The sequence below is a fragment of the Eucalyptus grandis genome, chromosome 8 (assembly GCF_016545825.1).
Source record: "Eucalyptus grandis isolate ANBG69807.140 chromosome 8, ASM1654582v1, whole genome shotgun sequence".
Classification (NCBI taxonomy): Eukaryota; Viridiplantae; Streptophyta; class Magnoliopsida; order Myrtales; family Myrtaceae; genus Eucalyptus; species Eucalyptus grandis.
This window is the reverse complement of record NC_052619.1, coordinates 16,403,900-16,415,492: the sequence shown is the minus strand read 5'-3', so window position 1 is coordinate 16,415,492 and position 11,593 is coordinate 16,403,900. Positions and strand designations below refer to the sequence as shown.

General features: G+C 38.5%; 1 long non-coding RNA gene across 1 annotated transcript; it reads left to right on the top strand.

Annotated features, from left to right (window-relative positions):
* The first annotated feature begins 4,685 nt into the window (after nt 1-4,685).
* LOC108956464 lies at nt 4,686-7,999 on the top strand. The gene is made up of 4 exons (XR_005545461.1): nt 4,686-4,966; nt 5,050-5,223; nt 7,252-7,351; nt 7,672-7,999. It is a non-coding gene; the product is annotated as an uncharacterized LOC108956464 (long non-coding RNA).
* Nucleotides 8,000-11,593: the final 3,594 nt, after the last annotated feature.

The following is an 11,593-nucleotide window of genomic DNA, read 5'->3' as shown; positions in this document are numbered from 1 at the left end:
TCTGTTAGGAAATCCCTCAACCACTCGGTTACGGTCTCACTACTTCCCAACTCAAGAGCTTTAAAGTTTGAGTCAAAAGTGGAGTTTGAAAGAATAGATTGTTTAGCTGATTGCCAAGATACTACACCCCCACCGAGGGCGAATCATAACCGCTAATAGCTTCATCTCATTTGAATTTGAGATCGAAATAGCATCATTGTATCCTTCTAACTTAACATAAAGCCCTCAATCATACCAAGTATGATAACTATATCATGAATGTGTACAGACTGGTTAGTGACTCATCTCTACTAGTGATGCATCCTATAGGGCGGGGAACATATAGCATGTAGTCATGCCTCCAAAATCATAATTGTCAAATTATAATTTTATCTTGATAAATGAGAAATCCCTAATTATAGGTGTATCACTCCGAAGAGCATAATAGGGTATGGCTAGAGTCCATTATACCAAGTATGTTAACTCTATTGTGAATGTGCGAGGACTGGTTAGCGACTTATCCCTACTAGTGATGCATCCTATAAAGTGGGGGAACATATAGCATGTAACCATGCCTCAAAATCATAATCGTCGAACCATGATTTTATCTCGATAAATGAGGAATCCTTAATTATAGGGGTATTACTTTGCAGGATGAAAATGGCTATGGCTAGAACCCATATCATATGCAAACATGCACCATGTCATAACAAGTCATATAATATGCATTTATATCAGATCAAACATACATACACATATATATTTAACTTTATATGTACATATACAAATATATATTTAATTAAATATATATGTTGATTTTATTTTATAAAACAAAAACCCCTATTATATATTTTTCCATCCAAGTTTATATACTATCTTCAATTTGGCAACAAATATTCGGCTTCATTCTTGTAATAGATATGTCTAATTAAGCAAGGTTAGTCTTTGAAAAGATAAGATGACATATTTGTTGACATTTGATTTTTAGTCAACACGTCAAGAAGACTGAGATTAAGGCTTTCGATTATGATGGAGCCCATCCATCTCGACCAAAAAGCATTGTTTTTCATTTCTTTATTTTGCATTGTCATTTTTAACAATTTCCTAATTATTTTCAAGAAATGTCTGAAAGGTCAAATGGTTGATTTTTTTAGTCGAAACTTTGTTCAAAAGTCAACCCAAAAGTTAACCCCGAGTCAAAAGTTAGTTTTTTCTTTTTTTTTGCCAAAAAGATGTCAAATGGCTTTAATTTCGCTTTAGTTAAGTCAATTTTAAAAAATTCAAAAATTTGACTTAAAAATCAACATATTAGGAAAATTTAACTAAATGGTTGACTTTAGTTAAATCTTTGACCAAAAAGTTGAAAAAATTAAAAATCTGCAAAACACTTCGTTTTAGTGTTAATTTGACTTTAGTGTCGAGAATTTTTGTAAAATTCGATTAAGAACCTTGTTTTCCAAATTTTTCGATTTTAGGTTCAAAATCAACCCAAAAAAATAATAATACTTTCATTTTAGTCACAATTAGGTTTAGCTCCTTCTACGACATTTGGTCTATGGACTAATTGTCATCCATGATCTAGGTTCGCTATTTTTGATAATAATCTTTCAATTAAGTCAATAGAAAACCCATAGATTGCATTTATGGGGTTTAATAGGCTTGATTTGATTATAATCAAATAATTTCTCTTCAAATTGGATAAGTTTTCTTTTCAAAGGACCAAATTCCATGAATTTTGGACTCACAAGAACCGCTTGGTTAAGAACCAACCAGAACTAGCCAAAACTAGCCAAGAACCGACATGAATCGGTCCAACCAATCATCGACAAGGCAAGCCAGTTTGGCCCCTTGCTAGCTAGTTCTAGTTCGCAGTGGTTGGTTCCGTGATCCTTGTTATGTGTATTTTATCCCAATGTCTTATATTTTCAAGATTTTGTGAAATAGCCTATGAATTTTGTGAAATTATGATTTTGCCCTTAATTACGATTCTCGTTTTAAACCCTGATTTTTGCTAACCGAATCCATCCGATTAGTAATAGGACACATCTTAAGTGAGATTAGCCTTTAATCAACTTGACTTGATCATTAAATCGAAATTTTGACTTTCGGATTGAATTGACGGTCAAGATTCGCCAATTAGGTCCTAGCATAAAAGTCATTTTCCCTCCAAAATGCAAAAGGGGGCTCATTTACATATCTAATTTCTCTCACTAGAAAAAAAAAAATCTCTCTTTCTCCCCAATTTTTTTTTCGGCCATTTTCATTCCCTCTCCCTCTTCTGCATGCCGGTCGTTGAGCGTCGATATCGCCCCTCATCAGGGTTTTGCCTTGCCAACGCCATTGCCCAGCACCTACCTTGATGTCTTCTCTCCTCTGTCGCAAGTCCAGATCACTAAGGAGGTAATAAGAGCTTCCCATTCTATGGCTCCTTGCCGGTCGTAAGATCGGTGCTCGTCTCCTTTTTGATCGGCGATCGGCGGTCACTCTTGAGGCTCTCGACCGTTTCTAATCTGACCTTAGAGGTCAAGACTAATTAAATAGCCATCGAATTGTCTTCGGTGGTTGGTTTTGCTTCGGTGATCTAGAATTGGTCAGATCCAAACCGGTTCCTTCGATCGCCTGAATTGGCGGTCCAATGACCTTGATCAATGGAACATCTATCACCGATCTATTCTTCTGGTAATCTTGACCTTGCCATGGTTAGGGATCTGTGAAAGAGCCTCCGATTAGCCTTTCGACGGTCAATCTCCTCGTTGACATCCAATGCCAGTCCAATTTGGACCGGTTCTATTCCAACTTTGGATCGGCAGTCCAACTATGCCGGTCCAACCCCTAGGCAATTCGATCAACATCCTCAAGCCTCGATCGTGTTTCAGTGCAAAGGTAAATTTTCTAACCTCGAATCTGATGATGCGAGATCAACGTTACTAATCGGGGCTAGGATTCAAGTTTAAATTTATGTAATATGCCTAGATCTAAGACTGATGATGTGATTGAATGATCTGCTGAAGATTGATGTTTACTGAAGATAAACTTGAATTTGTTTGAATGTGATTAGTGTCTACAATTTCATGCTTTTGTGATATGCTTATTATTTTGGCTAAAATGAGGTACTGGATTAGGTTTTCTGACTTCGACCCCTTCTAGTTTAGAAAATAGAGTTTAAGAGCTTCGATTTGTTAGGTCGCATGTCCCAAACGGACGTCATTTGGATATTGAAAAATACCTTTGAAGTCGGTCGATTCTAAGTAGTTATAGGTTGATTTGAAGTTCTGACTTTGCTCTGATTTTCTCTTTTATCATTTTCATACCGATTTTTTTGTGTAGAATCCGCAAAAACTTCCTCCACAAAATTTGTACGAGATTGTTTCATTTACAACATATATTTTTTCCAGAATTTTTAAAGATGTTTTGATTAGGCAAAATATCAAAAACCGAACCTAGGTCTATCTGCCCTACACTAGGTCCAAATTGCATTCGTATGAAATTGAGATTGTAGATAAGTCCATTGGACTTCATGTCCTTCATGAGACTTGTAATATATATCATGTGTGTTCTAAAGAGGTATGATTTACATGATTTGGTCATCGTTTGGTACGTCAATTGCATGCACGGATATGTTTAGGTACTGCTGTAATTAGTGCATCTCATAATATGCCTATGTGTTGTTATTTTCATATAGGATTGTGTGATCAAAATTGAATCTAGATGTCTATCATGAAAAATGTTCATTACATCGCATTCCACATGTAGAATTTTTCGTGAGATTTTTACATGTCATTAGATCATTGAGATTAAGCATGTGGTTGTCTTAGATTAAGGGCTCATCATGAGCCTATATAATAAACACATTTGTTTGGATTTCTTAAAGACCAAATTATGCATCAACACCTTCTTGACATTTGAAGTGTGCATTACAAATGTCGCATTTATATATGGCATGTCATAATTGAACTTCATTTCGCATGTAAATATCATACATTAATTAGGCCACTCGCATTTGAAACTCATTGAAGACATCATTCCTAGTTCTAGGTCATTTTACAATAATTGATGGATCGTGCGATTCTTTTGCATCTCGACTTAGGATTAAATATTTTATTCAAATCATTGTCGCATCCAATCCTTCGGCATATGCGAGTTTCATACCATTCACACATTGTTTAATGGTCTTTTAAACTATTAAACATTTACCATGTTCTGTTTTGCAAATGGCCGATTTGCATGCTTTCACGAGTATTGATTTTCAAATGTTAATTTGATCTCAATTAGATTCGAACCCTTCTAAGAAGTCATGGACTCGTCCAAATCTTTCAAATGCCACTGATTTTGTGTGATTTGCTCACCATTTGTTCCCTTTTTCATTTTTTCCAATTTAGGTTAGAAATCCGACTTAGCTAAAATTCGGAACCCCTGTTTTATCCCTATTTAATCAGATTTTTGCTATTTTTGTGTGATTTTTTTGTTAGAGATTTTTAAGTCAGATCCTTAATGAACTTTTTTTTTTTTTTTTTTTGTCGAAAACTACCATATATTAAGCACATATCAAAGAGTTTACAGGCAGTTCGATAATACAAGATCTTGCAAGAAAATAGGTAATTGTGAGACCCAAGTCGGCGGAGTAAAGGGCCCGATGGGCCTTTACAAGACAGTCCGCTAAAGCATTTGCTCCTCTATGACAGTGAATGATCTGGAGATTAGGGCACCGAAGCTTCATTGTGAGAGTTTCGTCGAGGATGGGGCGAAGCTCCCATGGGCGTTTTTCAGGGTCACAAATTGCTTCCACACAAACCAAGCTATCCGACTCCACGATGATCCGATCCGTCTCAAGACCTCGCTGGAGAAGAAATTTCAACGCAGAGTTTAAGGCGATCGCCTCGGCTTGCAGGGCTGAGGAGGCACGAATCGAGGAGGCAAATCCATCAATCAAATGGCCCGTCGAGTCCCGACACACTCCAGCTACCGAAGCTTCGTCAATCGGTGAAAGGTAAGACGCATCAACGTTGAGTTTCATTACTCCAGGGTCTGGTGGACGCCATCGATGATTAACAGTATGTAGATGTGAAACAGGGCATGGCTGCAAGGAAGAGCACGGCTTCGAGGAGATAAAAATATGTCTGGAATGAGTCTCCATGATCGCCATCAACACAACTCGTTCAGCATTCAACTGCTTATGACGAAATAGAGCATCATTGCGGGCTTTCCAAATCTGCCAGAGAACAATCGCAACTGCACCCAAGTCCGGTAAGTCCTTCTTTCTGCCAATAAACTGCAATAGCCAGTCTTCAATACGATGAGCCGCTGATGTAGAAAATTTAATATTAAGAGCTGGATTTCTCCACACATCATAGGTCCAAGGACATAATAAGAAAAGGTGTTCTAGGGTTTCAGGTACATGGTGTTCACATAGATGACATGTTGGCTCTGTCAAAATATGGCGCTTGTAGAGGTTTTCTCTAGTTGCTAATGCATTGTTACAAATAGACCAGAGAAATGCCCTTATTTTAGGCATAGTTTGGATTTTCCAAATTGCATTCCATAGTCTGCGGGGTGGCTGAAAGGAGGATGAGGCCTGGTTAGAATTAGAATTGTATTGCTGTGTTCGGAGTTGATTATAGCAGTTTTTGACTGTAAAAATACCATCCTGCCTTCCTCTCCAGATTAATTTATCTTGGGTGCAAATAGGTCAAATAGGAATGGATAGAATTTCCTCAACTATTCGGGTATCAAAGTGATGAGATAACAGAGAAGTATCCCATGAATTAGAATCAGATGAAATAAAACCAGCAACCTGCATACGTTCATCCCTAGGAGCAGGACCACCAATAACACCACTAGGTAACCAGGGATCCTCACGAACTTTAATCTGAGTACCATCACCAACAGACCATAAAACTTTATCCGCAATAGATTCCCGACCCAATAAAAGGCTCTGCCAACCCCAAGAGGGTCTAGCTCCTTTAGTAGCATGCCAGAAATCTTTATCATGGAAATATAGACCTTTAAGAAGTCTGCTGTACAATGAATTTGGATTTTGGACTAAACGCCAAGCTTGTTTAGCCAGGAGAGCTCTATTAAACACCATAAGATCACGAAAACCTAATCCCCCTTCATCTTTTCTTCTCTTAAGACACTCCCAGCTCCTCCAATATATGCCTCTCTTACTATAGTCAGACTGCCACCAGAATTTAGCTACTTTTTGATCAATTGCTCGGCAAATAGCTGCAGGGATTCTAAAAATTGACATGGCATAGTGGGGTATAGCTTGTACAACAGATTTAATTAGAATCTCTTTTCCCCCTTTAGAAATAAGCTTTTCCTTCCAGCCTTCAAGTTTAGAATGCACTCTACCCATCAGCCAAGAAAATAACTCCTTTTTAGATTTACCCCAATCTGAAGGAATTCCTAGGTATCTGCCTGTGTGATGTAAAACAGGAACTCTAAGGGCTGCTGCCAGATTTTCTTTCAAGGCAATAGGACAGTCTGGGCTACAGAATAACCCTGATTTATTTCGATTTACAGACTGACCCGTCGCTAGACAATATTCATTAAGAACAGCAGATAGATTCTGACATTCAATGAGTTTGGCATCAAGGAAAAATATGGCATCATCAGCGAAAAAAGATGGGAAAGAGTAGGACACCATCGATTAAAAGTGATACCTTTAAGATTGCCATTATCCACTGTATTCTTGATAAGAGATGTTAAAGCATTAGTCATCAGGATGAACAGGTACGGTGATAACGGATCTCCCCGTCTGAGGCCTCTGGTAGGATGGAAGTAAGGTAGAAATTCTCCGTTTAATTTGACGCTATAAGACACTGTAGAGATGCATTGAAAGATCCAACTAACCCATTTAGCATGAAAACCAATTTTTAGTAGATAATCACAGAGAAAATCCCATTCCACCCGGTCATAAGCCTTCTGCATATCTAGTTTCAGCACTGCATGAAATTTCTTAACACGTTTTCTAATGCGAAGCTGATGTAAGACTTCATGAACCACAATGATATTATCCTGTATTTGGCGACCTCCAACAAATGCGGTTTGTTCTGGTGCTATCAATTGTGGCAGCCAGGGCTTAAGTCGGTTGGCCAGAATCTTAGAGATAATCTTATAGATAAAATTACAGAGGCTAATAGGGCGAAACTGATCTAAACGTTCTGGGTGAGGAGTCTTAGGAATGAGAGAAATTGCAGTGCGATTATACTCCGGTAATAAAAGGCCTGTATGAAAGAACTGCTTCACAGCTGATATGATATCCTCTTGCAGAATATCCCAATGGGCGCGATAAAACTGACCATTCAAGCCGTCTGGACCGGGAGCTTTCGTTTCACCTAACTGGAATACTGCATCATGGACCTCCTCACAGGTAATTGTTGCCATTAAAGATTCATTTATATCCGCTGTCACAATTTGATTACAAAGATGTAGAGTTGGACCATAATCTCTATGCCCTGAAGATGTAAATAACTGTTGAAAATAGTTGAGAGTCATATCTTTAAGAGCAGGGTCACGAATCCGATTCCGCGATTATCCCGAAGCATCCTTATCTTGTTATGCGACGTCTATTAATCGTAGTGGCATGAAAAATTTAGTGTTCCTATCTCCCCATTTAAGCCAGTTAACCCGAGATCGCATTGCCCAAAACTTTTCCTCTTGCTGCCATAACTCATATATTTTGACTTTCAGGTCTGAAATCTCATCAGAAGTTGGGTGAAAATGAGGCCGATTAGTAAGAGATTGAAGCTGGTTCTTAAGATGAGAAATCTGGGTTTGAGCATTCCCAAATTTGGAGCGACTCCATTGAGATAAAGCAATAGAAACAGAAAGTAGCTTTTGAGGAAGCGTCACTTTGCCAAGCTAAGAAGAATTCCAAGATTCAGCAATTATGGAGCGACAGTCAGTATCTTGGAGCCAAAAAGCTTCAAAGTAGAAAGACTTTCGCCGTTTGCAGCTGGAAAGTGTTTCAGTGGATAAGAGCAGAGGACTGTGGTCAGAGCCGAGGGCAGGAAGGGCAAGAACTTCAGCAAAAGGGTAAGCCAATCTCCAATTTTTTGTACAAAGCATTCTGTCTAATCTTGCTTTTACCATAGCATCTCCCTGTCTGTTGTTAGACCATGTGAAGGCACAACCTTTGCTGCCAAGGTCCATAAGATAACAGTCATTAATAACATCTCGAAAAGACCTCATTCTATAAGACTCTGCCTGACATTTGCCAACTTTCTCCCAAGGGTATAAAACTTCATTATAATCCCCTGTACATAACCAGGGAAGTGAGTTGAAATTACTGATGCGTCTCAAAACTGTCCACAGGGTTTGTCGAAGAGGATATCGAGGAGGAGCATGTAAGCAAGTCAGTCGCATAGTAATGCCAGAATCAAGGTCAGTGCAGATGGAATCTAGCATATCAAAAGACTGGTAAGTAATGTTCATAGAGACTTTATTATCCAAAAAAAGAGCTAAGCCTCCTGCCATACCTGTGGGCTCTTGAAAAAAACCTTCTGAAAAGTTAAGTTTACGTTGAATTGATAAGAGCTGCTTAGAGTGGTTTTTAGTTTCCATCAAAAAAACAATATCGGGCTTTTCCTGGGTCACTAAGACCTTAATTGCTTGAACCGTCGGGGTTGCCCAACCCCGACGCCAGTTCCAGCCTTATAAGCTTCATTGTACCCCAGTGGCTTTTTTAGGGCCAACCACCGGGGCCCAACAGAAGAAGAGTCGGCCTCGAGAGATAGGTGTGTCTTGTAAAGTGGATTCATCAAATTGCTCCTGTAACTGAAGTCGAACCTCTTGATGCAGAGAGCGTTTGATCTTCTTAAGAGGACCTGATCTTGCATTCAGATGTGTGGATTTGAGTTTCTTTTTCACATGAGTAGATGTAGCAGCGGGGGAATGAACCGAAAATGGTTCTTTGCTCCGGGGAGTTACCTTCCTTTGTAACGTGAATTTTCTTTGGGACATCATGATCCTAATTGATGTGTCCATAGTAAGTTTACCCTTATTCTTTGATGTTGAAATATCAGGTGCAACAGGAATCGATGGTTGCAATGAAGTTACAGGAACGGTATGAACCGGTTCCAACACAGGAATAATTGCAGAAGAACTTTGAGGGGTTTCAGGGATAACCTCTGTATCATAAAAGGTACGCCAAAAAGGGCTATATTCCCGTGCCTCAGCTTTCAGCCAAGATCCATATAAAAAGCTGATTTCATCTAATTTGGTTTCATCACAGGGAAAGGTTTTACATGCCGTAGCATAGTGTCCCAAAGATACCACGGGAGTAGCAATAATATGATAGGCGTTCGTATCTAAAATCCAACCAAAAGTTTTTCCTTCAAGCTTAAGGATAATCCCTGTTTTCAGCGGTTGTTGGAGGTCCACTTCTACTCTTGCTCTCATTGATTTAAGCAGAATTCCATCTTTATTATGAATACTGACTTCCGTAACTTTTCCTATATGACCCGCCGCCCGACGAATGATATTTTCTGTGCAGCGTTCAAAGGCAAACCAACTATTTGGACCCAGAACGCACAAGTACTAAAATCATAACAAGATAGTGGCGTGTTGGCTATCCAGGGTTTCAAGATAAGGAGATGATTACCAAACAACCAAGGTCCGTTTCCAATAACTCGATGCATGACATCAGATGATTTAAACTTGATAATAAAAAGTCCGGAATCAGCTTGTGAGAAGTCCACAAGTTCAGTGCGCCAAGCTTTTTTCATGGTCGTCTGAAAAGCCGGAAAATTTACTGTTGGATTATTGAGAAGCTTACCAACCAGGGTGAGTTGACATTCCTCAATTTTTTCACGAGGTATGCCCTCATCACAGATCTCAATTGACTGATCGGACCAAAGGCGTCCCATTCGACTACATAAAGCTGCCAGGCGAGCATCATCTTCAGCATTCGGGTGGTCCATTCGGAAGGTAGCAGTGATAGAAAGGCTCAATAGAAGACCCAGATAGAGAAAAGACCAGCCATTCGAAGACAAAAAGAGGAGAACAGTCAGACAATCAGCCCATTTAGAAATCGAGCGAATTTAGTAAAATTAAGCAGCCGATGATGACATGCAGAGGAAGATGGATAAAGGATTATGTCGATAGGACTGAAAATTGGTAATATGAAGAAAGATAGATGGAGAATTGAAGGTTAAACGCAAGATTTGCGTATTCGAAGCTACACAGGAAGGGAAAAGGAAGAAGATGGTGAAGAAGGAAAAGCTACCAAGTTGGTAGAAGCACTCTACAGAGCGTAGAGAGAGAAACTACCATTGCGGTAGAGAGAAACTCTATGATCCTTAATGAACTTTATTCGTTACTTTTTTTACTACGTTGTGGTTTTACATTTTTTAGACCTTGTTTACTAGGTCAAATTTCAGTTGCAATGGCACGTTACCCTATTATTTTGTGAAATTTTTTATGTGAAGTTGAACTTCATTGAATTTTTATAAATGCTTACGTGGATCGTTTCAGAAAACTTTCTTAATGAAGTTTGTTCCCTGTGATATTGTGCACATTGTGTAATTTTCTTGGGACGATTTATCAATGGGTCCCCTTCCCATTTTTGCTAATTTTTTTGTCCTATTTGTAATGTTTTGTTGCAAATTCTTGCTGTGATTTTATATTAGGATTTTTTAGAGTGACTTGCATGTGGAGTTAATATTCATCATCTTTATGAAATCCATTCCAAATTCCTTAATCCTCATTGTTGAAAATTTTCAATAACTGAATGATCTTTTAATGACATTTTCTCCAAAATTGATTGTAAATGTTGACTTTGCATATCAAAGTGAATTTGGTGCATGTGATGCTTTTGACATTAATTGTTTAAAATCTTTTAAACTTTGGATTTGATATTGGAATTGTTAAGGTTTGAACCATATTTAAAATGCTTGTGACACCAGTGAGCATATGATATGTGCCCCATATTAGCCTTGGCAATTGAATGCGTTCCATAGCTGAGATGCTCCTTTGTCTAAATGTTTCGCTTTCCTTTCACAACATTTCAAAACACATCCAAGTCTTTGAAGCATCACATAAATTACACATGCATGAAACCATTCCATTTGTTAGAAATGCCTATGATTGTGATTGGTGCTTGTCCAATGTTGGCTCACCAAAAATTATTTGATTGTTTGAGAAATAAGGCCTGAGGGCCTGCCTACATGTTTATTTCTCATAATGCATGTGAATTCTAAATGTATGCTTAAGTACGATGCTTGATTCCATGGATATATTTTGGGGCTCACCTAGAACATGTCTTAGGGACTTATAGGTGTTAATGGCTATGCGAGAACACAAATAGTCACTAATGAATGTAAGCCATGAAAATGAATTGGGATAGGTGTGTAGGGGGATCGACATGTGAATTGTAAAGGCCGGCCCTGAGACTCAAATTGATTGATTTTGAATCTTCTTCCAATTGCTTGACTCTTTTTGTTTGTTTCATGGTTGTGGTTGATTTTGCCTTGAGCAATTGTTTCTTTCCTATTGTATGTACCCAGTCTAGATTTAAGTCAGGATTATATTAGGCCTTTGGAGGTGGACAATCATCAAGATATGAACACGATGGAACGTCAATGTTCATTCCGACTATATTCTTAATATATGT